This window comes from Paroedura picta, chromosome 3 (genome assembly GCF_049243985.1).
Source record: "Paroedura picta isolate Pp20150507F chromosome 3, Ppicta_v3.0, whole genome shotgun sequence".
NCBI classification, from domain to species: Eukaryota; Metazoa; Chordata; class Lepidosauria; order Squamata; family Gekkonidae; genus Paroedura; species Paroedura picta.
The window spans coordinates 82858061-82885905 of record NC_135371.1 but is presented as its reverse complement, the minus strand read 5'-3'; the positions used below and the strand labels follow the sequence as shown (position 1 = coordinate 82885905).

The window sequence follows — 27845 nt, the reverse complement described above, 5'->3', positions numbered from 1 at the left end:
CCTATGTCAGTTTCTCCCTGCACATCACATTTTAGGATCTTAGTAATCATTACAAGAAACCTGTAGAGCAGACCAGTATTCTTGGTGCTACATTACAGCAGCTGTTCAAAGACACCCACTGAGTTTGGGAAAGCAAGTGGGGACTTTTGAGACCATGCTCTCAGTCACTATGCCACACAAACACATCCTAGTGCACAGGAGTTGTGTTTCAGAACCAAGAGGCACAAAGTATGACTAGTTATGCCTCTTACTGCTCCATCATACAAGACAATAATCCCCCCTCCCCTGCAGCTGTGATTGTTAACAAGTTCTTAGTCATTAGCAACTATGGCAAACCCTGCCCAGTATAAGCAGCTGTCTGCCATGTAAATTCTAAGTGGAATGCATTATTATACCACCCTCTTTTGGAGGCTCCAATGTTTTCGGCTTCAGAGCATTACTCTTTTCATTAAACTATTCTGCAACACCCGCCCCCCCCCCTTCACTGAATCCCAAAAAGGCACTTTGCTTCACATAGACTAGAACTGCTTGTCAACAAGAATGAGCAGCGCTTTGGCAATAAACAGTATGTGGGGGGGGGGTGGAGAGGAGCCCTGCTCACTCTTGTTACAGACCCTCAAAAGAAGCACAGACTTTCTTTTCATTGGCGCCTGCAGGATGCTGTGAATGCTCCTTTAAACATGATTTCAGAAGGATCCAGACAGAGGAGGGGAGGGGAAATGGTGCCAGAAGCTAAATCTCGTGAGTTGAAGGGTTTGCTTTTATGGTTGTTGTTATTGTTGTTTCTTTTGCACAGCATTAAAGCACCAAAGCTCTTGCACCCACTCTATAGGACCCCTTCGGAAATCTGCAAAAGCAGGAGACAGACTGAGTGGAGGATCCAGAAGTTTGCAAAGGGTGCAGGCTGGGTTTGGCGTTTTGGAAGGTGACATGGAAAAGGAACAGCGCTGCAGGGCACTCCACATCTGGAATTACTAAAAGAGTTTCCATTTGCGGATTGCTTAGGCTGGAAAGGCAAAGAGGAGGTTAGCAGATGCGAGCAAGGCAGACTGATAAGGACTTACCTTATGTTGTGGAAGGACAGCACAGAAAAGTTCCCTAGACGTTGCTTGGGGGTGCTTTCTTTCCCACGCTTCTGGTATTCCCCGGTTTGCCTTGAGTCCACACGGACAACTCTGCCTTCCTTCAGCCAAGCCGTTACCAAAACTGTTTCGAGGAGGGAGAGATGGCTGCAGCCCAGGAGGCAGAGAAGTCCCCGGCGCTATCCTACGCGCCCGCTGTCCGCTCGATGCCTCTCGCAGTTGGTTTTATTGCGCCCCAGAGCAACTCCACAGCATCCAAGACGAGCTGCTGTCCCGTAGCTCCGGGGCCGGCTTTAGAGCTCCTGGATTCAAACTTTTTGATCCAACTATTTGGGCTGAATCCTTCCTTTTTGGAAGAGACACGGGGGGGGGGGGGCGAACCCGCTTCAGTGGGTAGCCACAACACACAGCCCAGCTCAAGGGCGAGGGACGCTAGCAGGACTTCACTTGGGGATTTGGGGGCGGGAGGGCGGTGTGTGTGCGGGGGGCTGCAGCTCTGGGCTCCGTCCAAGCCAAACCCAACGTGGGTGGGTTTTCGCTGTTATTTCAGGACGGAACTCGGACGGCTCTTTCCCCTCGCGCTCCCCCTTTCAGCGTGGGGCTGTGGGGAACGCGCCGCTTTCGGTTCTAGCTCCCCCGGCGCCGCCTCCCTCCTCGCTCTCTTCTCCTCTTTCTCAGGATATGAGGGGAGGCTGAGAAAATCCGCTGCCCACGCCAGCCGCTGACTCATGTTTTGATTACAGAAGGGAGGCCTGCGCTTGAAACCGGGCTCTCCAGCGGAGAAAAATCACTGCGCGCCCCGCCTGCCACCCCCTCCCCTCTCCTCACTCAGCCCGCTTGCTTGGCGGGCGGGGGTGGGGTGCGTTGCGATGAGCCTCGTCGGCTCCTTATCGCAGAGATAACGCTTTAGCTGAAGGGCTGCCGGGTGGGCTGGGCGGAGTCGCAGTTTGCCAGGGGCCTGGGTTGTGCCAGTGAACAATGAAGCTGGAGACTGGGGCACACGTAGGCCCGAACCGGGTCTTCCACCCAGAAATCTTGTATGGTTTCTAATATGCAAGTTGTGTTACTTTATTAAAGTTTTGTTTCCAAATTCAAATTCAAAAAACCTTTAATGGCATATAAAACATCGTAAGAACAAGGGTAATTCATAATTATAATTAATTGATAAAATTACATTGTCTAGATAAACAATAAAATAAAATAAAATAAGCAGTACCCAACAGTAGATCCCTCCAGAATGCCCAGCAATCAATAATTTCCACCAGTTGTAGGTGCCCCTGGTCTAGACCTGATTCTTGCCTAGCCGACTGTCCTTTTGTATCACTGTAGCCAAGAATTCGGCCACCAGTTCCGTTATTTCTGGGGACCTATCAGCTAACAAATGTCTGGTTATTCTGTCCATAGGGCCAGAAAGGTCCATCGTGATAGGGACAACAAGTCGTTGTCTAAGCATAGAATGTGATGGGCAATAGAGTAGAATATGTGGCACTGAGTCAGGCTCTAATTGGCAAAATTTACAAAGTCTGTTCCCAATTGGTACATTGCTGTATCTGCCTGCTAGGACAGCTGATGGGAAGATGTTTAATCTAGCAAGCATAAAAGCACGACGATGGAGTGGGTTAATAAGACTTTGCATATAAGTAGCTCCCTGACCTGTATTGGAAGCAAGGCCGAAGAAGCGGGGGGAACAAGTCCGATTGATTCCCGCTTCGAAGTTTTGTTTCCAATTCCACCATTTCTCTGAAGAACTTAGTATGATGTATGTGGCTCCCTGCACACCCCAGTTGTGAGCAACACAACGACCTCGAAGTTGTTAGGTATGCTTGCCACTATATTAATACACTTTTGTAACTTATTCCATTAAACATCTTATTACAAACTTTCCACCCTTCCTCAAATTAGTATTGTTAAATAATTGTTCAAATTTAAATGAGGAAGTGACTGGAATAATTATGTTAAGATATCTAAGATGGGGAGAATTGTGTTGCCTTTTCATCTAGCTCTTTGCATTATGCATTGAACAAGGATTTGAAAGTTGATCCGTGTAATTATTTTTTCTTCAGTTTGCTTATCTCTTTTAAGAATAAAAACTAAAGTTAAAAGAAGAAGATTTGGCTCTTATATGCCATTTTTTCTCTACTAGACGGAGTCTCAGAGGAGTTTACAGTCTCCGTCCCTTTCCTCTCCCCACAACAGACACCCTGTGAGGTAGGTGAGGCTGAGAGAGCTTCTCATAGGACTGCTCAGTCAGAACAGCGAGCCCAAGAGTGGAGAATCAAACCCAGCTCACCAAATTAGAAGCCCACACTCCTAACCACTGCACCAAGCTGACTCTCCGAGACAAAGCTGGTGGGCTAAGCTGAGACCGGCTACAATGAGCAAGCTCATCCTATGAATTTCACAGCAGAGTCGGGACATGCAGCTGTGTCTCCCTGGTCTGAATCCCAACATTTTCCCTACTGCCTCTTACTTTGGCTCCTTTTCTTTTAAAAATAGCATGGTGGATGGTGATTCATTCAAGTAAATATCATATAGGTTCATCCCTAAGGAGGCCAGGATTTGATAGAAGACACTGATTTGCATTGCATGAAACAGAAAGATATGCTGGGCCAATAAATTATGTCATCTTCATTTAACACCTCACATTTATATAATGGTGGATGGTAGGAATGATCAATGTCTTCAAAAGCTATGCTTTTGTTAGAGTATAGGTTTGGTGACTGCAAGTCACAAACACATCATCTTGATATGTGGCATCCTTGTATCTTTAATTATATATTTCCTGAGGCATACATGCAATGAATTATTCTTGTAAGTCTTGTTTGGTCTAATTTTATAGTTATGAATGGATTTTTTAAAAAGTGTTAAGTCTATGTTAATTGCTAGAGCTGATGTGAGCTGAGCTGAACTGGTATAGTTTCTGTTTTTTTTAATGGTATGAGCAATAACACAAATGTGACTGTTCTGGAAACTCTTTTTTATTTCTCAGAGAATCATTTAGGGACAGTCTGTTTTCAGCATTGAAAGCAAGTTGACAGACCTCTGCATACCTTGGGGGACAGGATGTTTTCTAGAAGGAAACAAGAATAAGTAAAGAAGCCCTAAGGGGACTCTGTGAAATATCCTATTTTTCTTGGTTTTGGTTTTTACAAATATAATTTAGAGATGGTTGGTAAATAGAACATCATCTTAAAAACATATTTGCCTCTAGGAGCAATCATCCACTGTTACCAGTACTTTCAGGTGGAAGAGGGTATTTGCAAATCTTCCAACCATGGGTCCAGTTCACATAGAGAGAAAATCTGCCAATTTTCTGCATATTAATATCCTCAGTTTGTTTTCCACTTTCAGGACTGAGAAGCAGCATGCCTATTGATAGGGCAGTGTTACTGTGACTGTCATGTCATGGTGACTCTGAAAAAGCATGCAGTTGAGTTTTCCATATATTAAAGCCTTCAGATTTATCGTTGTGAACACTCACATGGAAAACAAACTGCGTGAACACAAGATGGTTTCATTCCTATGCCATGTCATCTCCATAAGGTTTGGGGAATTGTATATGAAGCATGTCTTGCATTCAGACATATTGAAAGAAAGTGAGATAAGGAGTGTGACAGTACTGAAGTTTCCAGGTTCAATCCTTGGCACCTTCACTTAAAAGGATGAGGTAAGAAGTGATGTGAAAGACCTCTGCCTGGGTTCCTGGAGAGTTGCTGCCGATCTGAGTAGACAGTACTGATCTTGATGGACCAACAGTCCTCATTCAGTGTAAAGAAATATTATATGTGTATAGAAAAAGCTTTTTAATGTTACACATGTTTATGGACCTCCCCTCCTTTTCAGCAAGGCCTTGATTCAATGGATAGCATCTGTTTTGCATTCAAAAGGTCTCAGGTTCACCTCCTGGATGAGGAGTGAAAGACCTCTATCTAAAACTCTGAATAACTATGACTAAACAGAATTGATAATGCTACTACTTGTAACAGCATTCTTCCCATTAATCATAGCTGTTCTTGGGTGTTCATGACAGCATGCTGTGATGTAACTAGGTGTACTGGGTACATGTGTACAGCCACTGCGCATGCCGCTTCTGTCATATGTATGCAGGCAAGGACATACACTTATAGAAAATTCAGCAATACCACTGCACATGTAAAGTTCAGTCACAGATAATTTTACTTCAAATGGAAAATGTCAATTTCAATGATCTATGTTGGAAGTGAAGGATTTTACATTGTCTTTTGGCCTTAGTCTTCAAAAGGGGACTATAGAGTCACAGAGACAGATATGTCAGGGCCCTGAGCATCCTTCTTTTCTACTGGTCTGATTGTATTATTTGTTGTGATAGACGATACATAGATTGTGACTCTCAGAGAATCTTCCTTCTTTCTGTCTGATATCTTCTCTTCCCTCATCTTGGCACCATGAGATCAGGACATGCCTCCTGCAGCTCCATCCTTGCTAATTAGACTAGATTAGAATCCTGTCTCTATCCTGTCTAGAATGAAATTCCTTACAATAAAGGACCCATACCAATTTGCAAAGATAAAAAGGCTCCATGTATAATTTTGTTTTTCAGTAGCAGCCACATACACACAAGGTAAATTCTACTGTCCCTTGTCCCTGAACACGCCACTTATACAATATTTTATTAGTAGGATAGTGTTCCCTATAGACTAGTGTGTAAAAAGTGAACTTTCAGAACCCAGGTTTCTAAGACAGATTGCCCCCAAATCTGAAAAGACAGCTAGGCATGAAAAGCTAATAAGCCAAAAATACCCAGGAAAAGGGACAGACTAGGCATGCCCTGTGGGCAGAACTGTAGGCAAGATCATGGAGCAGGAAGTTTGCCCAATGTGGTTAAAGCTGGCTAGAGATCCTTCTTTTAAGGGTCTTTCTTCATGAATTGCCTGAACTGTTAGCTTATAAGTAATATACACAAAACAGGAGCAGCTTAAAGGAGAGGTCATACTGGAACTGATTGGGATTACATACTTGCTTGAGCCTTGTGGTTACCTGCCCCCCAAAGATGGTGGCTATCCATGTGCAAAAGACAGAGCTGCCAATAATATTTGATTTTGAACCCTGTACTCTCTTGATTACATTACACATCCACCGAAGTTACCCTAGGTGGCCTCAACATACTGGGTCTTGGCGAAATATCAATTCCTGTGCTCCACAGAAACTCGCAAGGAGCAGTCTTCTTTATTGGGATTTTCCTTTAACCAGGCTTTTCAGAGCCCTTCACATCATTTCCTTTCTTAGTTGCCAGCCATTTCTTCCCTAGCCTACAGCAACTATCTTGCCTTTATGCTTTTCCCTCCCATGCTCTGGGCTCTCTCAGCCTCACCTACCTCGCAGGGTGTCTGTTGTGGGGAGAGGAAAAGGAAGGCAATTGTAAGCTGCTTTGAAACTCCTTCTGGTAGAGAAAAGCAGCATATAAGAACCAACTCTTCTTCTAACTCTGTATCTGCCGTTAAATCATTCTTCAGCTTAGGACCCTCAGCTGTGGAGTCCGAAAAATCTCCCTCTTTCCACATGCCCACTGATTCCTCCAACCTAGAGGCATGCCTTCTGTAACCAGTGTAGTTCCAGCCCAAAATAGTCAATGCCCTTCTGACCAGACCCAGGCAATTGGACAACAAATCTCCCATTGCTTCCTGCTGGCAGCTCTTAAAGGGCCCCCAACCTCTTTCAGCCCTTTTATGCCACAGACCCAACAGAGGAATTTTCCAGTAAGAGATGAAGGCTTAGTTAAAAGTTAGTTAAAACTATCCAAAAGCTCAGGTGGATACCAGACTCAATTTACTTCAGCACTGAAAAGAATAACATGAAATATAACCATGGATTTCTTCCTTGCCATTGATAATAAGACCCAACTTCATTTTGTTCTCTGTAAATGAAACCAATAGCTGTCCACCTAATATTTCTCAGGAGTACAATTTGAATCCATGGGTGAGATAAAATATGTTTGTATACTTTTTACATGACTATTCAGTGTTGTGAAGTTGTGCTTAATAAAGTGATGTAATGTTCCTTGTTTGTCTCTGTTCTAAAGTGGAACCTAGAAGAACCAGTGTGGTACAATGGTTAAGGGTGCTGGAGTAGTATCTAAGTGACCCAGATGCAAGTGCCCACCTGCCTTCCAAGGTTTTTGTGAGGATATAATGGTGGGGAGGAGAATGATGTAAGCTGCTTTGGATTTCCTTTGGGGGGAAAATGGAGTATAAATGAAATAAATAAACCTTCGCATATCGTTATTAATTCTCAAAGGGAGTCCATGTGGTCCATGAACGCTCACTTGCATCACAAAGCTGAAATGAAAAGTAGGAATTTAACAATTATGGAACATGTATGCATAGATTTCCCAGTACATACAAATACATATGTTTACATGTTACATACAAAATGTAAAGACAATGTAACACTGGAATCTTATTATTTACAGCTTGCTTTGGTAGGGCCACCAGGAACTAGAAAAAATTTGGAGTCAAATTCCAGACAATATGTACGATGTACCAATATACTGCTATTACAGTGCTGATGTTATTTTAAATATCAGTTCTAACAAGGATTTGTAGAATTATAGTGACAGATTCCCAAATAGAATGATATATTAATTCAATGTATTAAAATGATTGTGACTGAAATTAGATGGCATCTCAAATAGCAACAGGGAGAACAACAAGAGGCCAACTGAGAAAAGAAACACCAGATTTTTCATGGACTTCAAAAGGACAGTTTGAATTGCCAGAGAGCAGTGCCTTTGAGACAGATGAGATGGGGCATCTTGAACTATTTTAGCGGAATGGAAATTGGTCCAATATGGTCCCAAGATGAAAGAACAAATGGTTTATTTTCGCAGCAATGATAGCAGCGTGTTCTGAATTGGAGCCCAGAGAGAGAGAGAGAGAGAGAGAGAGAGAGAGAGAGAAGAAGAAGTTCTAGAGTGATGTCAGGAGATCATATATCCAAGCATGGAATTACTCCTCCACTGGCTCCCCTTCTGGGCCTTTCCTTTTTAAGAGAAGACTAAATCCTTAATTTCTGTACATACAATAGCTTTATTGTGTGTGTGGTGCTCACTGTAGTATAGGCCTGTTCCACAAAGGATCTGTAGATAAATAGTTGAGCTATGTGATATTATCACAACATGGACAAATTTGTATGTTTACTTCCTGAAAAGGAAAATTCGCTTCTTGCTTCATACATTATAGGGCTTATCCCTAATATGGAAAACTGTATCCATGACTGAGTCCTGCTGAGTGCTATTTTCACCCTCTTAATAAGCACTAGTCTATGTCAATTATTGCTGTGGCCTTCAGTGGGCTTCTTTAACCTGGAAGAGGAAGGGCTATTAAACTGAGAGTTCTCTCATGTTGGCTTAGTTTCTTGGATATCCTGTGCCAGTGATACTGTGGGCCATTCTGCACTTCTAAAAAAATTAGTGTTAAGCAACGACAATTGGTTAACACTATTAAAAATGCATCCCATGACATTTCTCACCTCTTTGCTTTCCTCCCGCTTTCTCACGTTTCCTGGCACTCCACACAGCTGATTAAAATGGCTGCGAAGAGGGACTTGTGATACTAGCGAGTCTCCCCTGCCTGTCAATCATGGCAGACAGCCAATCAGCTTTTTCCTAGTTTTAAAGGGAAAGTGATCTTTTTTCTTTTAAGTAAAACTTCTCCATTGCTGTGCCTGTTCATATAATCATAGATACATAGTGCATAGTTTAGCAAGTTTGTTTTGGAAGTTTGACACTTGCAGTGTCAAAAAGTAATCTTTTTCCAGATTTTTTCTTGGGGGGCCATGCTTTGCGTGACAAATGGTGGGTGGGAATTTTTTTCACTCTGCATCTATGTACCTATACATATATTCATTGGTCCAGGCAGCTTGCTCCAAAAAACAAAAAAAAAGCCCCGTTTGGGTAGAAGGGAGGGGGAGGCGGGCTAAAAAGTGCAAAAAGTGCAAAGACCAATAACTATTATATCTCTAGATCTGCCAAAGACTGAGCTTGAGGTCTGAGGCAGGATCATAATCCTGCACTGCAATTAGCCAATGTGTGGCTAGATCCCAACAGTGGGATCCAGCAAATTTAAAGTGAAACTGACCAATAGCTGTTGCTGGTGAGAAGATTTTTTGCTCTATATGTGTAATGGTGGGTTTTGTAGGTTCTTCGGTTCAGTTTTGGTCCAGTTTGCCTTCTTGTACCATCATGCTGGGGTCACAATAAAAAGCTGAAATGAATTCCCAGTGTCCTGATCTCTGAACCCATGGATCTAACCAATAAGAACACCAGTTTCAGAATTTTTTACTTGTGTAAGCAGTCAATAGTTACAACAAAAAAACCTATACAGTTGAGTAACAATCCAGTGCATCTAGCTGAGAATAAAAAGGGAAGAGCATGCATATTTGGATGCATGTGCATCCCAATGTTCATCCAAATACATGTGCCACTGAAAAAAAATGCAACATGGATGAATGACAAGGGTTATCCATGAATGATAAGGGTACTAAAAAAAAGATTGGAGGTGGGCAAATGTTGTCCCCAACTTCAAGAAAGGGAAAAACCTTGACATCTGTAGGTGGCAAAATTTTGGAACAAATCATCAAAAACTCAGCTGGAACAGAAAGCTGTGATTTCTAAGACTCAGCACAGGTTTCACAAGAACAAATCATGTCAGACCAACCTTATCTCTTTTTCAAGAAAGTAACTACCTTGCTGGATATGGATTTCAGTAAAGCTTTTGATAAGGTTCCACATGATATTCTTATTGACAAGCTGGTAAAATGCAGTATGGATCCTAATTCTGTCAGGTGGATTGGCAACTGGTTAACAGATTGTACCCAAAGGATACTTGTAAATGGTTCAGTATCCTCTTGGAAAGCAGTAACAAGTGGAGTGCCCCAGGAATCTGTCCTGTGACATGTATTGTTCAACATATTTATAAATGATTTTGATGAGGTATTAGAGACGATACTTATTAAATTTGCAGATGATACTAAACTGGGAGGGGTAGGAAACACAACTGAAGACACAATCAATACAGGATGATACTCAAGAACTGGTCTAAACTGAATAAAATGAAATTCAATAGGGGCAAATGTAAAGTTCTACATTTAGGTAGGGAAAACCATCTACACCAATATAGGATGGGGAAGACTTGTCTTGGCAGTAGCATGTGAGAAAAGGATCTAGGAGTCTTAGTAGACCATACATTGAACATGAGTCAACTGTGTGACTCGGTGGCTAAAAAGGCAAATGGAATTTTGGGCTGTATTGGGCTGAATTTTGGGCTGGATTATTGTGTCCAGATCTGCTCTGGTTCGGCCTCACTTGGAGCACTGTGTTCAGTTTTGGGCACCACAGTTGAAGAGGGATATAGACAAGCTGGAGCGTGTCCAGAGGAGGGCAACAAAGATGGTGAGGGGTTTGGAGACCAAGACGTTTAAGGGGAGCTTGGTCTCTTTAGCCTGGAGAGGAGACGACTGAGAAGGGATCTGATAACCATCTTCAAGTATTTAAAAGGCTGTCACATAGAGGATGGAGCAGAATTGTTCTCTCTTGCCCCAGAGGGATGGACCAGAACGAATGGGATGAAATTAATTCAAAATAAATTCCATCTAAACATCCGGAAGAAGTTCCTGACAGAGCAGTTTCTCAGTGGAACAGGCTTCCTCGGGAGGTGGTTGGTTCTCCATCTCTGGACATTTCTAAACAGAGGCTGGATTGCCATCTGACAGAAAGGCTGATTCTGTGAAGGTTCAAGGGGGTGGCAGGTTAGAGTGGATGACCGATAGGGTTGTGAGTGTCCTGCATAGTGCAGGGGGTTGGACTAGATTACCCAGGCAGTCCCTTCCAACTCTATGATTCTATGATTCAATGAAATTAGGTTTGTACAGTAACTTTTGGAGACTTGGTGCTAATAATAATTCTTCTGTTTCAGGTGCCATGTCAAATTATGGTTATTGCAGATTCTGGGATACCAGCCTACAAGTGGGAGGTAGGGATCTCCTAGAATTAAAGCTCATCTCCAGTCTGCAGAGTTCAGTTCCTCTGGAGAAAATGGATGGTTAGCAGGGCAGACTCCATGGCATTCTAAGTTCCCTGTGCAACTCAGATTCTATCCCCAAATCTCCAGGAGTGTCTGAGCCTGGAGCTGGCAACCCAATCCCCTCAAAAAAACCGTACCAGTGGCCAGAGTAGACTTGCAACTCTACAAATTCAAGGGGGCAAGGAATATATAAGTAGGAAGAGTGAAATAAGAAGCATGCAAGTCCAGAAATAATGTGTTTCATAATGTCTAAAATGAATGTTCACAGACTGTAATCAGTCCATATTCACTGTCTGTGCAGTGAATTGGTCTGTGCAGGGAAGTCTTAAATCTCCATGACACTATATGTGATTACTAGGATTAGTCTATATTTTTATTTATCTTTTTTTACCTACAGGCATAGAATAAAATAAAAAGAATCTGTGTTTGATCAAACTGGATAGTATCCAAGGTGGGGAAGATAAATCAGCAAGGGGAATTGGGGCACACACTGGATGCCTGCTGTGAACTCCTTTCTTCTTCAAGTTGTATAAATCAGAAATAGCTGTGACAGTAAATGGTTAATCTTTCCAGAAAGTAAGTGGCTCCAGATGTGGTGAGATGACTGGGTGACCGGAAATCACTGCTATTATTATTCACATTGGAGTTAGGCTGATGCCTCTGAGAACAAGGATTCTCCCAGCAAGTTAATTATCAAAAGCTCTTAAATGAAGAGCTCAGGGAAGTCCACAGCTGGAAGGCAAGTTCTAAACAGTACTCAGAACAGACTAATATTAGGACACTGTGAGATCCATGAATGAACTATCAAACAGCTGTGGGGAAGGAGGAATGAGTTCAGATCAGGGCTATGGAAAGGGAACCTAATTCTTCCCCTATGCTGTTTCCCTTTCCTTACCTCGGTGTTACTAGCTGCCCATTTGTTGAAAATATCCAGGCAGGATGCGAGCAACATTTTTTCTCCCCAATAGCTCTGGTGGGACTGCCTGAAGGAAGGAAAATTATGTAAGAGGGAAAATTAAACTCTATCTAGGATGATGAATTAGGGTCCGAGAGCTGCTATTTGCCAATAAAAATACTCAGGAGAATCATTCATTAATCTCCTAGGTTTTTTGGAAAGTTTCTGAAGCCACCGTTGCAATTTTGTCCTATTCAATGTTGAAAGTTTTGAAGCCACTGTTGTACTGTTGTTCTGTCTAAAGTTGCTGAATTGTATTGTACCCATTCATGTGTTTCCATGTTCTACACTATGTTCTACCTGGTTCAAAAAGGGAGGGTAGTGTATAAATACAATAAACAAACAAACAAGTATTTATAGAGATCTCAATTTAAAACCGCAATTTGCGTAAATAAATCTGATGAGGGGCTATGGGTTTGGAATGGCAACTGAGAACCAACAGATCTGGATTCTCTTGATTCTAGGGGTGTGGGGGGTGGCAGGAGCTTGTTATGCACATATATTCTGTCTCTTTCATTCCTAGAAAATAAAATTAGTGCCCCTCTACTAGTGCCCCACTTTTCTTTTTCTTGCCCTTTAGTAGAAGTGTGCAAATCTCTTTGCAATGGGGCAGTTGACAAGTGGGAAACTGATTATTTATTTTATATCCTACTACTTTTCTCACCAGTGAGAACACCAAACAGCCAGGAATGCATCCTGTTGTCAAGGCAAGTGTGCTACATCTTCTTCACCTTGAAGTAGTCATGCATGGAATACTCACTGGGACAGAATGGGTGGTATATTCAGATGTAAATCCAAGTGCAAATAACAATCTGTTGTGGGTGAAAGATATCCAGATCCAGAGCCTTAATCAACTTTGACTTTGATACCCACATCCAGCTCTATATGTCATAGAATCATAGAGTTGGAAGGGACCTCATGGGTCATCTAGTCTAACTTCTATGCAGGACACTCACATCCCAATCGCTCATCTACTGTAACCTGCCACCTCTTTGCCTTCACAGAATCAGCTCTCTGTCAGATGACTATCTAGCCTCTGTTTAAAAATTACCAAAGATGGAGAACCCACCACCTCCCGAGGAAGACTGTTCCACTGAGAAACCACTCTAACTGTCAGGAACTTCTTCTGGATGTTTAGATGGAATTTCTTTTGAATTAATTTCATTCTATTTGTTCTGGTCTGTCCCTCTGGGACAAGAGAGAACAACTCTGCTCCATCCTCCATATGGCACCCTTTTAAATACTTGAAGATGGTTATCAGATCCCCTCTCAGTCGTCTCCTCTCTAGGCTAAACAGACCAAGCTCCCCCAACCTTTCTTCATATGTCTTGATCTCCAAACCCCTCACCATCTTTGTTGCCCTCCTCTAGAAACGTTCCAGTTTGTCAACATCCCTATTCAACTGGGGTGCCCAAAACTGAACACAGTACTCCAAGTAAGGCCTAACCAGAGCTGAGTAAAGCAGTACCATCACATCCCGTGATCTGGACATGATACTCCATTGATACAGCCAAAAATCCCATTTGCCTTTTTAGCCACTGAGTCACACTGTTGACTCTTGTTCAATGTATGGTCTACTAAGACTCCTGGATCCTTTTTGCACATGCTACTGCCAAGACAAGTTTCCCCCATCTTATATTGGTATATTTGGTTTTTCCTACCTAAGTGCAGAACTTTACATTTGTCCCTGTTGAACTTCAGTTTAGCCTACTTCTCGAGCCTATCAAGATCATCCTGTATTCTGTTGCTGTCTTCAGTTGTGTTTGCTACCCCTCCCAGTTTAGTATCGTCTGCAAATTTAATAAGTATCTCCTCTAATCCCTCATCCAAATGATTTATAAATATGTTGAACAACACAGGCTCCAGGGAGTACAATGCCTCAGACAGATCCTTGGGGTCCTCCACTTGTCACAGAAGATGCTGCACCATTAACAAGTACCCTCTGGGTACGATTTAGTTATTGATCCACCTGACAGAATTAGGATCCATACCGCATTTTACCAACTTGTCAACAAGAATATCACGTGGAACCTTATCAAAAGCTTTACTGAAATCCAGATAAACTATGTCCATGGCATTCTCCTGATCCAACAAGGTAATCACTTTCTCAAAAAAAGAGATAAGGTTGGTCTGACATGACTTGTTCTTGCGAAACCCATGCTGAGTGTTAGAAATCACAACTCTCAGTTCCAGCTGCTCAAGGACTCACTGTTTAATTATTTGTTCCAAAGATTTGCCAGCTACAGATTTCAAGCTGACAGATCAATAATTACCCAGGTCCTCCGTTTTCACTTTCTTGAAGATGGGGACAACAAGATGGGGACAACAATCGTCTGGCACCTCACCTGTTCTCTAAGATGTGTCAAAAAGAATGGACAGAGGTTCAGAGATTACATCTGCAAGTTCTTTTAGTACCCTTGGATGCAATTCATCTGGCCCAGAAGACTTTGCTTCATTTAAAGAAACTAGGTTTTTATGGACTGCCCCCACAGTGATCCTGGGCCACCATTCCCATCCCTCCTCTTTTGTTATGTTTTTGGTACACTGAGCACTATTTCCCTCACAAGAGAAGACTGAGGAGAAATAGGAAGTAAGCAGGTCTGCCCTCTCTTCATCATCTGTTATAATTTCACTTTCTTGTCCTTGATGTGGTCCTACGGTGTCCCTATTATTTTTCTTACTTGAAATATAACTAAAGAACTTTTTTTGCTATGTTTAGCATGTCTTGCTAGCCTAAGCTCATACTGAGCTTTAGCTTTTCTAACACTCTCCCTACAGTTATTGGTTATTTGTTTGTACTCATCCTCATAAGGTCTTCCTTTAAAGAAAACAAGCATAGGGTCAGGCTGCATTATGTATAGTAGTAGTAATAGTAGTAAGTTATTATTGTCATTGCTGTTCCCCTTGTTATGTGTGCAAGTGATTAAAATACCTTTTTAGCTTTTGCTAAGATACGTGTGATATGCATGTATGTGTATATGTAAAGTGATGCCAAGACACAGCTGATTTATGGCGTCCCCAGCAAGGAGCTTTCAAGGCAAGTGATTTAGCAGCAGTGCTTTGTCACTGCCTTCCTCTGCAGAGTCTTCTTTGGTGGCCTCCCTACCAATTAGCTCTCAAGATCCAATGAGATCAGGCTATACCATGCCACCATCCCTGATAGTATACACAACAAAGGTTAAATAATTGCTCAGGACCCTCTTCTTGTTTTAGACAGGGCACAGCACTTATTTTAACAGATGAAACATATTGAGGAAGACTATCATGTGACGTAACCAACAGCCCCTTTTCTTACACATTTATAGCTCATTTTCAAATAAACATTACAGGCTATTATTTTTTCATTACCTTTGTCAAATATTTACTTTAACATTGGTGTTCTAAATTCCCACCAGATGTCACTATCAGATCAGCAATAACAAAATGTACCTGGAAGGTTCAAAAGAAAGACACAAAGAAGGTGACAGGTTATCTCATTGAACTGACTTTCCCCATTGTCTAACCATCCATAGACTTTCCAACCTTATGTCATCCAAAACTTCATGTGAGAGTTAAAAGACTGAATTCTTTCGCCAGTTCTGTTTCTGCTCTCCCTCTCTTAATTAATTTTAATTGAACCCTTGCTCTTCTCACATAGGTAAACTTTACAATAAAAAATAAACAAGTATAAGGTTGCATCCTTCTTAAGAAAGCACCAACTGAGCGTTACTTGTCTCCCTGCCTCTCTATCACAGGACATACATCACATCAACCAGACTCAAACACTCAAAAGACACCTATAGGCAAGGGGCTATCAAGTAAAATTCTCTTGATGGTACAAACGTTTGAGTATTTCATTAAATAAAGAAGGCAAAGCTGTCAAGATAGCAACTGAACGACTCCTACATTATCCATATCCCTGTATCTGCCTTTCATTTCAGTCTGTTGCTGTCTTGTCACTGTGTAACTGCTTTGAATGCCCTGTGTTGGACAATGAACAATGCAGCACCGCTCTCCCTGGTACAAGGCAATGGTTTAGGGCAGTGCTCGTAAGCTAGTAGTAAGAGCAATCTAGACATATTTTTCAAGACCGCCTAGTGCATGTTGGGTCTGTAGTTGAATATGTAAGAGCAAAAGCCAAACATTGATTATAGAACTTCTGCATCCAAGAAATGTGTCTTGGTGGGTAAAGCAGAACATTTCATGTATATAAGGGTAAGTAGTATAGAACCACAGACATAACTGTCTGAAAGGCTACCTGTAAGTAGAGGAGAAATATTTTCCTGTTTTTCTCAGGATGCATTTCTAGGAGTTTTAGGATGCCCACACCTGGATAACAAAGCAAAAGACAACAATGAATCATGTGGCCAACTTAGGAGCGTAATGAAGAAAGGGTGAAAATAAAGTCTCTTTATTGTGTTAATTCTTTAAACAAGAGAGTTGATGCTGAAAGCTGAGCTGAACAAGGTTCAAATATATCCTTGTTTCAACTGTATTTCTGCTACAGCAAGAGCTAAAAGTGTGAAATAAGATAATAAACAAACAAAAAATGTAAGTCCCAAGTAACAAATTCCAAGAAGGAACAATGAATAATTAAGACTTATAAGACTTATACAGCATAGAAAATAGAAGGACCCAAGCTCAAAGTGGCTGTTTTAGCTTGTTTGGCTCTAAATAAAAAATAAAGGGAAATATTATGAGTGGAGATTAATCAAAATAACATAATTTTGTATGTTGTCAATACTTACTGAGTGATCAGATTGAGGTACTGCGGTCTGTAGTAGTGTGATTATCATGACAAAAGGAGGGAAAAACATGACCATAGAGACTTTCAAAGTCAACTTCTCCAGGAAGAAAGCTATTTCATGTTTAGATTTCACACTTTATATCCACATGGTCTTAACTACTCATGGGAACTTAATTCTTGGTTTTGAGTATTCATATTCGACCAACTGAGTTTAGAATGACCGATTCCGTATGGAGGCGTAAAATGCTCACTGCCTCCTGCTTGCAAACGCACTATTGGAAACTGCGCAATTACACGCTTGCCAACAGGAGACCTCTCCTGCGTTTTCCTGCCACCTCATCATGGCTTTTAGAAGTGGAGAATCTGAAAGTGTAGACAACCTTCTCCCCCCACTCCTTGGGTTGTCAATCAACACAAGCTACGAATCCTTTCATAGCAGTTGTTTTGGAGACTCAAACTTCTTTCCTCCCTGAGCCCCGACATTTTTTTTTAAACTTACACTTCTGTGTTGCTATGGGGAAATGCCACAACAATATTAGATCTCTTTTCAGGATTCTTTATGTTTGGGTAGATTTGTGATAGGCTGGCTATGGTAACTGGACCCCAATGACTGTATGTTCATGATGACGATTTAAAACATAGTACAGATGCCAAACCAATAGGGAGAGGGCTGCTTCATCACACAGACCCTTCTTCCCCTGTTTATACCCCACTGCCAGAAAACAGAAACAGGAATGAGTTTTAGCTGCCCATTCCTGAAATTACCATGCACAATGAAGATAACATTTTAATTGTACTGAAGGCACATAGCTTTGCAGTCCTGCAGCAATGCAGATCATACCATTAAAAAAATGAACAGGAAATGGAGTGGGGAGGGTGGGTGCGAGGGTGGGCAAAACGCTACCGAGTCTGTTGCGCCTTTCTCCCCTGTTTGCGCCCTGATTGGAAGTGTGACAAGAAGTGTCTAATCGTGATTTTGCAATTTCCCTAACTGTGAAGCAAATCTGATGAAAACTCATGCCACCCACTGGAGAGCTCAGGGTTGCTGCTGACAGCATGTGGAAGCAGCACTGAGACCCATGAGCAAAGAGAGGCTGTCCAGGGGCAAATTCCTCATGCCGAATAAGTCAATGATTTGACTTATGGTAGGAATACCATTAAATGAGGAGAGATGCACTATCTTAGTCTTCATTCAAGCTACAGCCTTGGTCCTTCTCTATGCAGTCAAATGACTGATCACTCTTAGATAATCTTTGACATACATGCAGCTGTGTGATCACATTAAGCAGCCAGGCAGAGTAGGAGGCACAGGAAACTATGCAAGCAAGTTTGAATTATACAAAGCTGAGGGGGTCTTTAGATCCCTTCTGTAGCAACTTTTCTCCCCTCGATAAAGGAACAGTGATACTCAGCTCCAAATTTCAGAAGTTTTCTAAACAAAATATGGCTAATCAGTTATCTTGTGACTGACCAATGGATATCTTCCCCTGCCAATAAGCTGCCCACAAACCATGGACCTCCTATGTTCTACATTTCCATTCTTTACGCTCTATATCTCTGTCTCCACTGAACCATATTCGTGTACCTGGTCTGCAAAGGACAGCAGAGACAAGCCCTCCCACCCAAGCCTTTTCTGTAATCTGCCCTTGACTGGCTGTAAAAGATTAGGAAAAGGACTGGTGTATCTAACTCTGAGACAATAAACTGCTTAGCTCACTTCTCCCCATTGATTCAGTTAGCTGTAATCAGTTGAGGGGGTGGGTAGGTTTACTCAAGGCTCTTTAGATGGTATTCTAAATCAAACATTGCTTGCCATGGGGTTTGATCTGAAAAAGTTTGTTAAAGGCCTGTGAGACTTTGCAGTGAGTTTCACATGGCAGAACATTGGAAAGTTACTGGACAATGCATTTGAAATGTGACGGAACATGGCAGAACATGGCAAATGTGACAGAACATGGCAGGGTATAAAATACCATAAAGTTGCAGCCAATTTATGGTGACTCTGTAGGATTTTCAAGGCAAGAGATGTTCAAAAGATTTTTGACTCTGCCTGCCTCTGTGTTGTGACCCTGCTGGACTTCCTTGGTGGTCTCCCATCCAAATACAAACCAGAGCTGGCCCTGCTTGGCTTCCAAGATCTGATGAGGTCTTTCAGGTCAGAGCTTGGTCATCACTACTCAATACTCATATGGAAACAGATTAGAACTAATCTAATTTACTGTGATAATGACAGGCATTTTGATGAGATATGGATGCTGACACCAGTTTTCTCCATGATTTCTTCGAGTTTCAACATTTGTCATCGGGTTATATCAATGGTCTGTGCCATTTACCATTCTGCCTCTTAATAGCAAAAAAAAAATGCCCCAGAGAGATTCATAAGTAAGATTTAATGGTTATTTCCATCCCCTCTTTCTAGGACAATTCCCCATGGACATTTTTGTACTTCAGATCTCACCAATCCCACCATGCTAATACATCCCAGAGTCCTGCATATATGACATGGGGATGGGACTAGAATGAGAGAGAGAGAGAGATCACAGTGGTACTATACTATCCTCTTGGGGCAAAGAAGAATGATGTAATGTTTCTTCCCCCCCCCCCCCACACACACACACAATTGTTTCCCATATTTATTATTATTTACTAAAGCTTGAGAAACCTAAGTGAACCCCAACTTCTGAGAAAAGTATTTCCTGTTATTGTAATTAGCAGATATTCATATCCCTCAGAAATCTCTCTCACCCTATTTTAAACACTATTTATGATAGTGGCTATTATAACATGTGGCGATGAATTACATGGAATAATGATGTCTTGTATGAGGTATTTCCTCTTCATCATAAATGGCAACATTCCTGCTAGCTGCTGATTTAATTGGATGGTCTTCAGTGACTTGTTTATGTCCTGTGTACATTTCTGCTGGAATGCTACTAAGAATTTAGTGAGCTAAGAAATCACATTGACAAGAGGAAGTTAATGATAAAAGAAGGTATATTTTGACCCTATTTGTTTACCTACTCTAGTATTCCAAATCTACTTTCAAATTCTCCCCTCCCAATATATACCTAACCAGACAAATTAATACACTTATGCTATAGATACAACATGTTCATTGGTGAAGTACTAAATTTACAACATGGATGAGGGAAATGGATGCTCTCTGGAAGTGTCCAAAGAAAAACAGCACTGGGTCCCATCCTGTCTTTCAGGGAGTATAATCCTATGCACTGTATATTTCTGATGCACACATTTATGTATTATTTATGTATTACTTGATCATAAAAGTTTTAAAAACTTTTAAAAAACTCTGTCACATATATGCAGTTATTATTTTCTACTTGGTACTATAATCTTTCCATTTTATAAAGTGAATAACAGAAACCAGTAGTAGCAAAGATCTCCTGCTTCAAATCTACAATGTTTCCTTTCTGGATCAGGGACCTGATCCCTTTCCCCTCCCCACCCTTTCTTTGATCCTTGATGATTCAAAATGAAATACTTATTCCTGCAGCTATAATAGCCTGTCTAGATACCTTATTTATATTCTCTATGCCTTTAATCAATTGAATCTAATTCTTGTTTTCTTTTCCTTCTGTCTCTATTTTTTAAGGTTCTGCTGACATAATAGGAACATTTGCTAATAGAATATGGACATCCTTCTCGATCAAGGCTTTATTCCTTTATTCCTTTTATTCCACAACATTTGTAGACAGTAAAAACTGCAACAAAACAAATACAACAAAGTGTAGCCAAGGAGGGAGGGAAGAACCCTGCCAACAGAATGCAGAGATATGTACAGACATTAGCATCTATGCAAATAGTCAATGTGAGAACTTTCAGTGTGTGGTTTTGTAGTGAAGTAAATAAGATTTTCTCTAATAACAATATTTAACTTTTATATGGGACTTTCAGTGTTCCATACTTGTCATATAATTGCAGTCATAATCCTTATAACAGCCCTGCAAAATAGACCAGCATTATTATCCATCTGAAGTGGGACTGAAAAAAGAAAGTCGGAAATTTGAGGCATTGACTTCCTGAACTACAGCTCATTCTCTTTAAAATGTTGCACTAATTCTTAGATTTTATATGATTAGGGATAAAGCCCGTTGTACCCAGGAATACAACGGGCGCTAGAGCTTGGCGGTGGGAAGAGTTGTCCAGTCTGTAAGGACATGGGGTTGAATGTGTGTGTTGTGTGGGAGGTTGTGGTGGCATGGTGATAAATGAGGGTATTGGTGCGGAGGGATGGGTGTCAAGAACCTGTGGTTTGGATTGTTTGTTGAGTATGGGCAAGGACTGACCTTTGGGAATTATGGCATAGTGGTTACAGATGAGCTTTCTAGAGCCATGTCTTCAGCTTTGTGAAGGGAAAATCAGACTGGAGACTCTTCCCCCCAGTTCTGTTGCCACAGACAACGAAATGGCCCCTTGCCCTAATACACATGGGGTACTCACAGTACACAGGTGTCCACTCTGCTCCTTCTGTCTCCATTTTTTCATTGTTTATAAAATGTTATGTGCCAAAATCTTCTTTCATGGTTGCTCCTTAGAAGAAGAACTGGATTTTTGTACCCTGTTGTTTACTGCCCAAAGGAGTCTCAAAGAGGTTTACAAACACCTTTTCCCTTCGTCTCCCCACAATAGACAACCTGTGAGGGATGTGGGGCTGTGAGAGGTCTGAGAGAACTGGGAATGGGCCACAGTGACCCAGCAGATCTCAGGTGTCTCAAAGCAGTTTCCAGTCATCTTCCATTCCTTTCCCCATAGCAAACTCCTCGTGAGGGAAGTGGGGTAGAGAGCCTCGGAAGCTGGCAACCCTATGAGGAAGTCTCTCTGTGCACAGCAGTCTTGACCTTAGTAAGGTTTTTTAAACTGGTTTTCTGTTTGCCCGGCCAAGCTTCAAATAAGTCACTTCAGTTCCCACATCCCTCCAGCCATTTACTTGTTCACTATTTATAGTTTCAGGCTGTAAATATTCTTTATTTAGATCTTCCTGAACTTTCTAGACTCACAGGACTGATGCTGGTCTGTCTGCGCCCCAGAATATAAACAGTTGCTGGTAAGGGCTGGCCATAGCCCATAGCCCAGGAGGGACACACCTGCATCACTCCCTCCCAACTCAGCCTATAAATCTGTACCATCATGTCCCGATTGGGCCCTGCCTCTGACAGGCCACACCCACTCTCTGCCCACTTAGCCCTTACAAAATATTACATAACAGCTCCCGCTGTTACAGATACATCATCTATACTAGTATTCCATACACATTTCAGTGACAAATACACAAACTATTGATGCATTAAAGCTATCTGTGTATATTTCGGACTCCACAAATCATTTCCACTATTGGAAAGATTTCTGTCAGTGTATCTCAAATTATTCTTCTGCTTCCTCCCACTGTTGCCACTGTTGTTCTTGGAGAGATGTCGTTTCCAGCATCTGTGGAAATGAAGGATTGCAAGATGATGGCTGTACTGGCTCAGGTGGGTGCCCTCATCAACCTGATCTCTGCTACCTTCATGGCCATCAAGCAGGAGACCACACATTACCTAAGGCATATGCTCCATAGAAGGCACTAGAGACAGCACAGCAGCGCTTCTCCAAGGGTTCCTGGCACTGGTAGTGCATCCACACATCCCTAAGGGTAAGCCAAGCCACCAGGTTTTGTTGATTTATGCTCACCAAGTTGCGCTTTCCAAAACAGATGTGAGTGGAGAACAGAAACACTGACTGCTGGGAGAACTTTATCCAGTCTGCATGGAGTGATGACCAGTGGATCTCGAACTTTAGTATGACCTGAGGGACCTTTGAGGAACTGAACTCCGTGCCGAGAGAGGCTGCAGGGACACACCACCAACATGCGCTGGCCTATCACAGTGGAGAAGAGGGTGGCCATGGCCCTCTGGTGCCTGGCAAACAGCATCTCACACAGACTGGTTTCCAAGCAATTTTGATTGGGCATCTCAACCATGGGAGAGATCATTCTCAAGGTCTGTTTTGCCATGGAGGCAGAGTTGTACAGGAAGGTGGCCTGCCTAAGTGAAGAGACTGGGATGGTAGGATGGTTGGAATCTTGGCGTTCTTGTAAATTTCCTTTTTCAGGCAAAAAGCCATGTAGCCGCATGGCCGTGCTGCTGTGCCCTATTGAGCATCTGTGGGGAAGACCAGTGGGGTTGGGGCGCTCGGTGGCTTTTTGTTCAGTGTGTTTTTCTCTTGCAGAACATGGACAGTTTTGGCCATTTAGGATTTCCCAACTGCATTAGCCCTGTGGATGGATGCCATATCCCCATACGCACCCCAAAAAGGAGCATACAAGAGTTTGGCAACCACAAGTTTTTCTGCTCTGCAAGGGACTGTGGACTACACAGGAAGGTTCATTGATGCAGTGGTGGGATGGAGTGGCCAAAGACACAATGCCTTCATCTTCAAAAATTCCCACTTCTGCAGTGCCATGGATACTGAGGTATTCGTTCCAGGGAAGCCCACAGCCACAATTGAAAGGGGTTCAGAAGCCAGCTCTGGTTTTAGCCAATGGAGAATATCCCTTGTGGAAACGGCTCATGAAGCCCTATAAACAGCCATGCACTGAGAAGCAAAAGTATTTCAACCTCAGGCTGTCCCATGCAGGCATGCTTGAGGTGCCTTCTCTCATGCCTTCATGTCTCCCTGGACAATGTCACTTTGGTTGTGATTGCATGCATGATCTTGCACTACATCTGTGAGGAGAGGGGGCATGAGATACCTGTGGACACTGAGGAGCAGGACACAACAGTCCTGGATGATGAGGGGCCCCCCACACAGCAGAGGAAGAAGAGGATTTACAAGGAGGGACTGCAGGTTTGAGATGCTCTGGCAAGATTTCTTTATAGGCAGTCTAAAGTTTTCAATGTTGGTCTTGCAGAGAAGGGAGGGATGCCAGGCTTTGCATGCCAACCCCCAGAGGCATCCCACATGTCCACCCCTTTAATGTTTCTACCCACATGGGAGGAGAAAGGGTTGCTAGTAGAGATGTCACTGCCATCATAGTTGACCTCACAGGCAGACCAAAGAATGGTGGGTCATATGGTCCTAGAAACAGCTCCTGCAAGGGGAGGTTTTTGGAGTGGTCACACTTTTGCCAAATTTTTCAAACCATGATAGAGGGTGTGGGCTGCCATGTGGGGAGTGAACTTTGCTTTCAAGCACCTGACTAGCAAGCCACTGCCCTCCAGCATCCCATTGCAGGCAGTTAGACTCACCTGAAATGCTATAGCAAAACACTCCTGTGAGTGCCATTATGTGACTAAATCCACCCTTTGCCTCCCCCCATTGCTCTCTCAACCTTGTTTCTGCAGCAACAATGACGCTCCGGAGAATGCAGGGGATTCCACCACACCCAAGCACCAGGGGGAGAAGTTGAGGAGGGGATGGCATTTCCCTCCCAAGAAAAATAAGTTGAGGAATTCAGGGATCCAGCACCAGGCAAGATTGAAGAGGATGCTCCTGACAATCCCTCCCCCTGTAAAGCCCAGCTATGTGCTTGATGGGTTATGCTACCTGTCCAGCGAGCCTTTCTGGTTGCTCACACCGTAATGAGCGGGACAATTCTGTGTATGTGCCCACTGTGACAAGTGTTTCCCTCTGATGCATGGCACATCCTCCCAACCCAAGAGGAACAGGTGGAGCAGGTGGGAAAATGGGGGAAGCAATCTGTAGTGAGCACATATGTGGAGAAGCTCCTACAGGCTATTTCCAGGCTGCAGGAGTACACCAGGGAAGGGAAGGGAGCATGTGAAGGGTGGGCGCTACTCAAACAAGAGCTATTGCATGCTAAATCAATGACTATCCCAGAAAGACGAAAACACTGCAGGAGCTCTAAGAAGCCTATTTGGATGAACAGAGAACTTCAAAAGGAACTAAGAAAGAAAAGGGAGATGTTCAGTAAATGGAGGGAAGGACAGAGCTCTAAAGAAGAGTACCTACAGGTTACTAGGCACTATAGATCAATCATCAGAAAGGCCAAAGCTGAGAGTGAGCTAAGATTGGCCAGGGAAGCCCATTGTAACAAGAAAAGATTTTTCAGTTATGTGAGGAGTAAACGTAAAGTAAAGGAGGCAATAGGCCCACTGTTGGGTACGGATGGACAAACTCTAACGAAAGATGCAGAGAAAGCAGAAAGGCTTAGTGCCTATTTTACATCTGTTTTTTCCCACAGGTCAAAGTGTTTAAGCACATCTAGAGATGGCCGTAGCCAAAGGATAGTGGCAGGTTAACATGGATAGAGAGGTTGTCGAGAGGCATTTAGCTGCACTGGATGAGTTTAAATCCCCTGGTCCAGATGAAATGCACCCGAGAGTACTCAAAGAACTTTCCAGAGAACTTGCACAGCCCTTGTCCATCATCTTCGGAACCTCTTTAAGGACTGGAGATGTCCCAGAGGACTGGAAAAGAGCAAACGTTATTCCGATCTTCAAAAAAGGGAGGAAGGATGACCCAAGAAACTACAGACCAGTGAATCGGACCTCTGTTGTGGGGAAGATAATGGAGCAGATATTAAAGGGAGCGATCTCCAAACATCTGGAGGACAATTTGGTGTTCCAAGGAAGTCAGCATGGATTTGTCTCCAACAGGTCCTGCCAGACCAACCTAGTTTCCTTTTTTGACCAAGTAACAGGTTTGCTGGATCGTGGGAATTTGGTTGATGTCATTTACTTGGATTTTAGTAAAGCTTTTGACAAGGTTCCCCATGATTTTCTGATGGATAATTTGAAGGACTGCAATCTGGATTTTCAGATAGGTGGATAGGAAATTGGTTAGAGAACCGCACTCAAAGAGTTGTTGTCAATGGTGTTTCATCAGACTGGAGAGAGGTGAGTAGCAGGGTACCTCAGGGCTCGGTGCTCGGCCCGGTACTTTTTAACACATTTATTAATGATCTAGATGAGGGGGTGGAGGGACTACTCATCACGTTTGCAGATAACACCAAATTGGGAAGACTGGCAAATACTCCGGAAGATAGAGACAGAGTTCAACGAGATCTGAACACAATGGAAAAATGGGCAAATGAGAACAAGATGCAATTTAATAAAGATAAGTGTAAAGTTCTGCATCTGGGTCAGAAAAATGAAAAGCATGCCTACTGGATGGGGGATACGCTTCTAGGTAATACTGTGTGTGAACGAGACCTTGGGGTACTTGTGGATTGTAAACTAAACATGAGCAGGCAGTGTGATGCAGCGGTAAAAAAGGCGAATTCCATTTTGGGCTGTATCAACAGGGGCATCACATCAAAATCACAAGATGTCATAGTCCCATTGTATACGGCACTGGTCAGACCACCCCTGGAGTACTTTGTGCAGTTCTGGAGGCCTCACTTCAAGAAGGACGTAGATAAAATTGAAAGGGTACAGAGGAGAGCGACGAGGATGATCTGGGACCAAGGGACCAAGCCCTATGAAGATAGGTTGAGGGACTTGGGAATGTTCAGCCTGGAGAAAAGGAGGTTGAGAGGGGACATGATAGCCCTCTTTAAGTATTTGAAAGGTCATTTGGAGGAGGGCAGGATGCTGTTTCTGTTGGCTGCAGAGGAGAGGACATGCAGTAATGGGTTTAAACTTCAAGTACAACGATATAGGCTAGATATCAGGGGGGGGGAATTCACAGTCAGAGTAGTTCAGCAGTGGAATAGGCTGCCTAAGGAGGTGGTGAGCTCCCCCTCACTGGCAGTCTTCAAGCAAAGGTTGGATACACACTTTTCTTGGATGCTTTAGGATGCTTTGGGCTGATCCTGCGTAGAGCAGGGGTTTGGACTAGATGGCCTGTATGGCCCCTTCCAACTCTATGATTCTATGATTCTACCATGTCATCCACTGGATGCCAACCTACCATGGGGGGAAGTCCTGTGGTTGTGTGTGTTCTCTGGGCATGGGAATTGAATAGATCCGCCATCCCCCTATATCCCACAGTGCATTGCCCAAAACGAGAGGCTTCAATAAGACAACAGGAAAGCTGTGCTAAGTGCAGAATTTCCATACAGATATTCTTAGGTACTTCTAAGGATGTTTAACCCTTTAACAAATGTTATTTTATTCACTTAATCTGTGGTCAATCTTTCTCATTCTCACTGAAACTCAAGGCAGATTACAATATATAAAATAATCAGACAGTAGAGAGATCCAATTAACTGTGTAGTAGGACCAGCCTTACAGAACAGGACAACAAACAAAACAAAACTTCAGTCATGACATACTATAATACAGGAAATCAGTAACAAAGGCTACAATGCAATAAAAAAAGAGAAACAAAAAAAATCATCACAACACACTCTCAAACTATCCGCTATAAAGTAACTATCTGTGCTGTTCCATAACACCAAAGTTCCAATCCCTCTACAAAAATGCCTTCTTGAAAGTTCAGTTACTAAGTTTCATTTTTAGATAAACTTCCCTCTTAATGTGATAATTATGCTTTTCTCTCAAAATATAGAAGAATACTGAATGTAGAACTACTTCTGAAATGTCCCTTAGTAAGCATGGTGTTGGAACTAGGTGATCCAGCCAAGAAGGGAAAGTTAAAAAAACAAAGAACAAACTAACTGTGGCTGACTATATGGCCTTCTTTGTACAACTGGCAATAGTGTTAGATGTTCTGTTATAGAACCACAATGTGTGTCTTATGAACAATTTTTTTTTCCAAATGTAATTCTCTTCTGTAATAAAGAGACCAAAAGTAAACGTTATCAGTGGATCTTTATGGCTCTATTGTCTTTCTAGCTCATCTCTCTCGTCCCATCTGACCCTTCCTACCAAAGTAAACTTTCACCACAGAACTAACTTGCATAGATATAGAAGGAAGGTCAGTAAGCCTTTTGGAACTATGCATAAACACGTGGGGTACTAACACTAGATAACAAGATTCTGCACCCTGTATGAACTTTTTTATGAACAACTTCTGACATTACAGGATCCTTATTATAGTTTATGATTATTGAATTTCCCAGAACACATTTAATATAAATGTTAAACCTCAAAAATTCAGCT

At 42.4% G+C, this 27845-nt stretch overlaps 1 protein-coding gene and 1 long non-coding RNA gene across 5 annotated transcripts in view; one reads left to right on the top strand and one right to left on the bottom strand.

Moving 5' to 3' along the window:
- PDGFRB (platelet derived growth factor receptor beta) overlaps positions 1–2196 on the bottom strand; it is a 162456-nt gene extending 160260 nt beyond the window's left edge. For both annotated transcript variants that reach the window (XM_077326586.1, XM_077326587.1), the window contains exon 1: positions 1065–2196. The gene's annotated coding sequence lies outside the window, so the exon portion shown is untranslated. The remainder of the gene's footprint in view (positions 1–1064) is intronic.
- Positions 564–27544, top strand: LOC143832339 (uncharacterized). 3 transcript variants are annotated; one of them, XR_013229204.1, is made up of 4 exons: positions 564–741; positions 7141–7269; positions 22249–23290; positions 24162–27544. It is a non-coding gene; the product is annotated as an uncharacterized LOC143832339 (long non-coding RNA). The 3 variants fall into 3 exon arrangements; XR_013229205.1 differs by lacking the exon at positions 7141–7269 and having other exon boundaries at positions 568–741; XR_013229203.1 differs by lacking the exons at positions 564–741; positions 7141–7269 and having other exon boundaries at positions 17692–23290.
- The last annotated feature ends 301 nt before the right edge of the window (positions 27545–27845 follow it).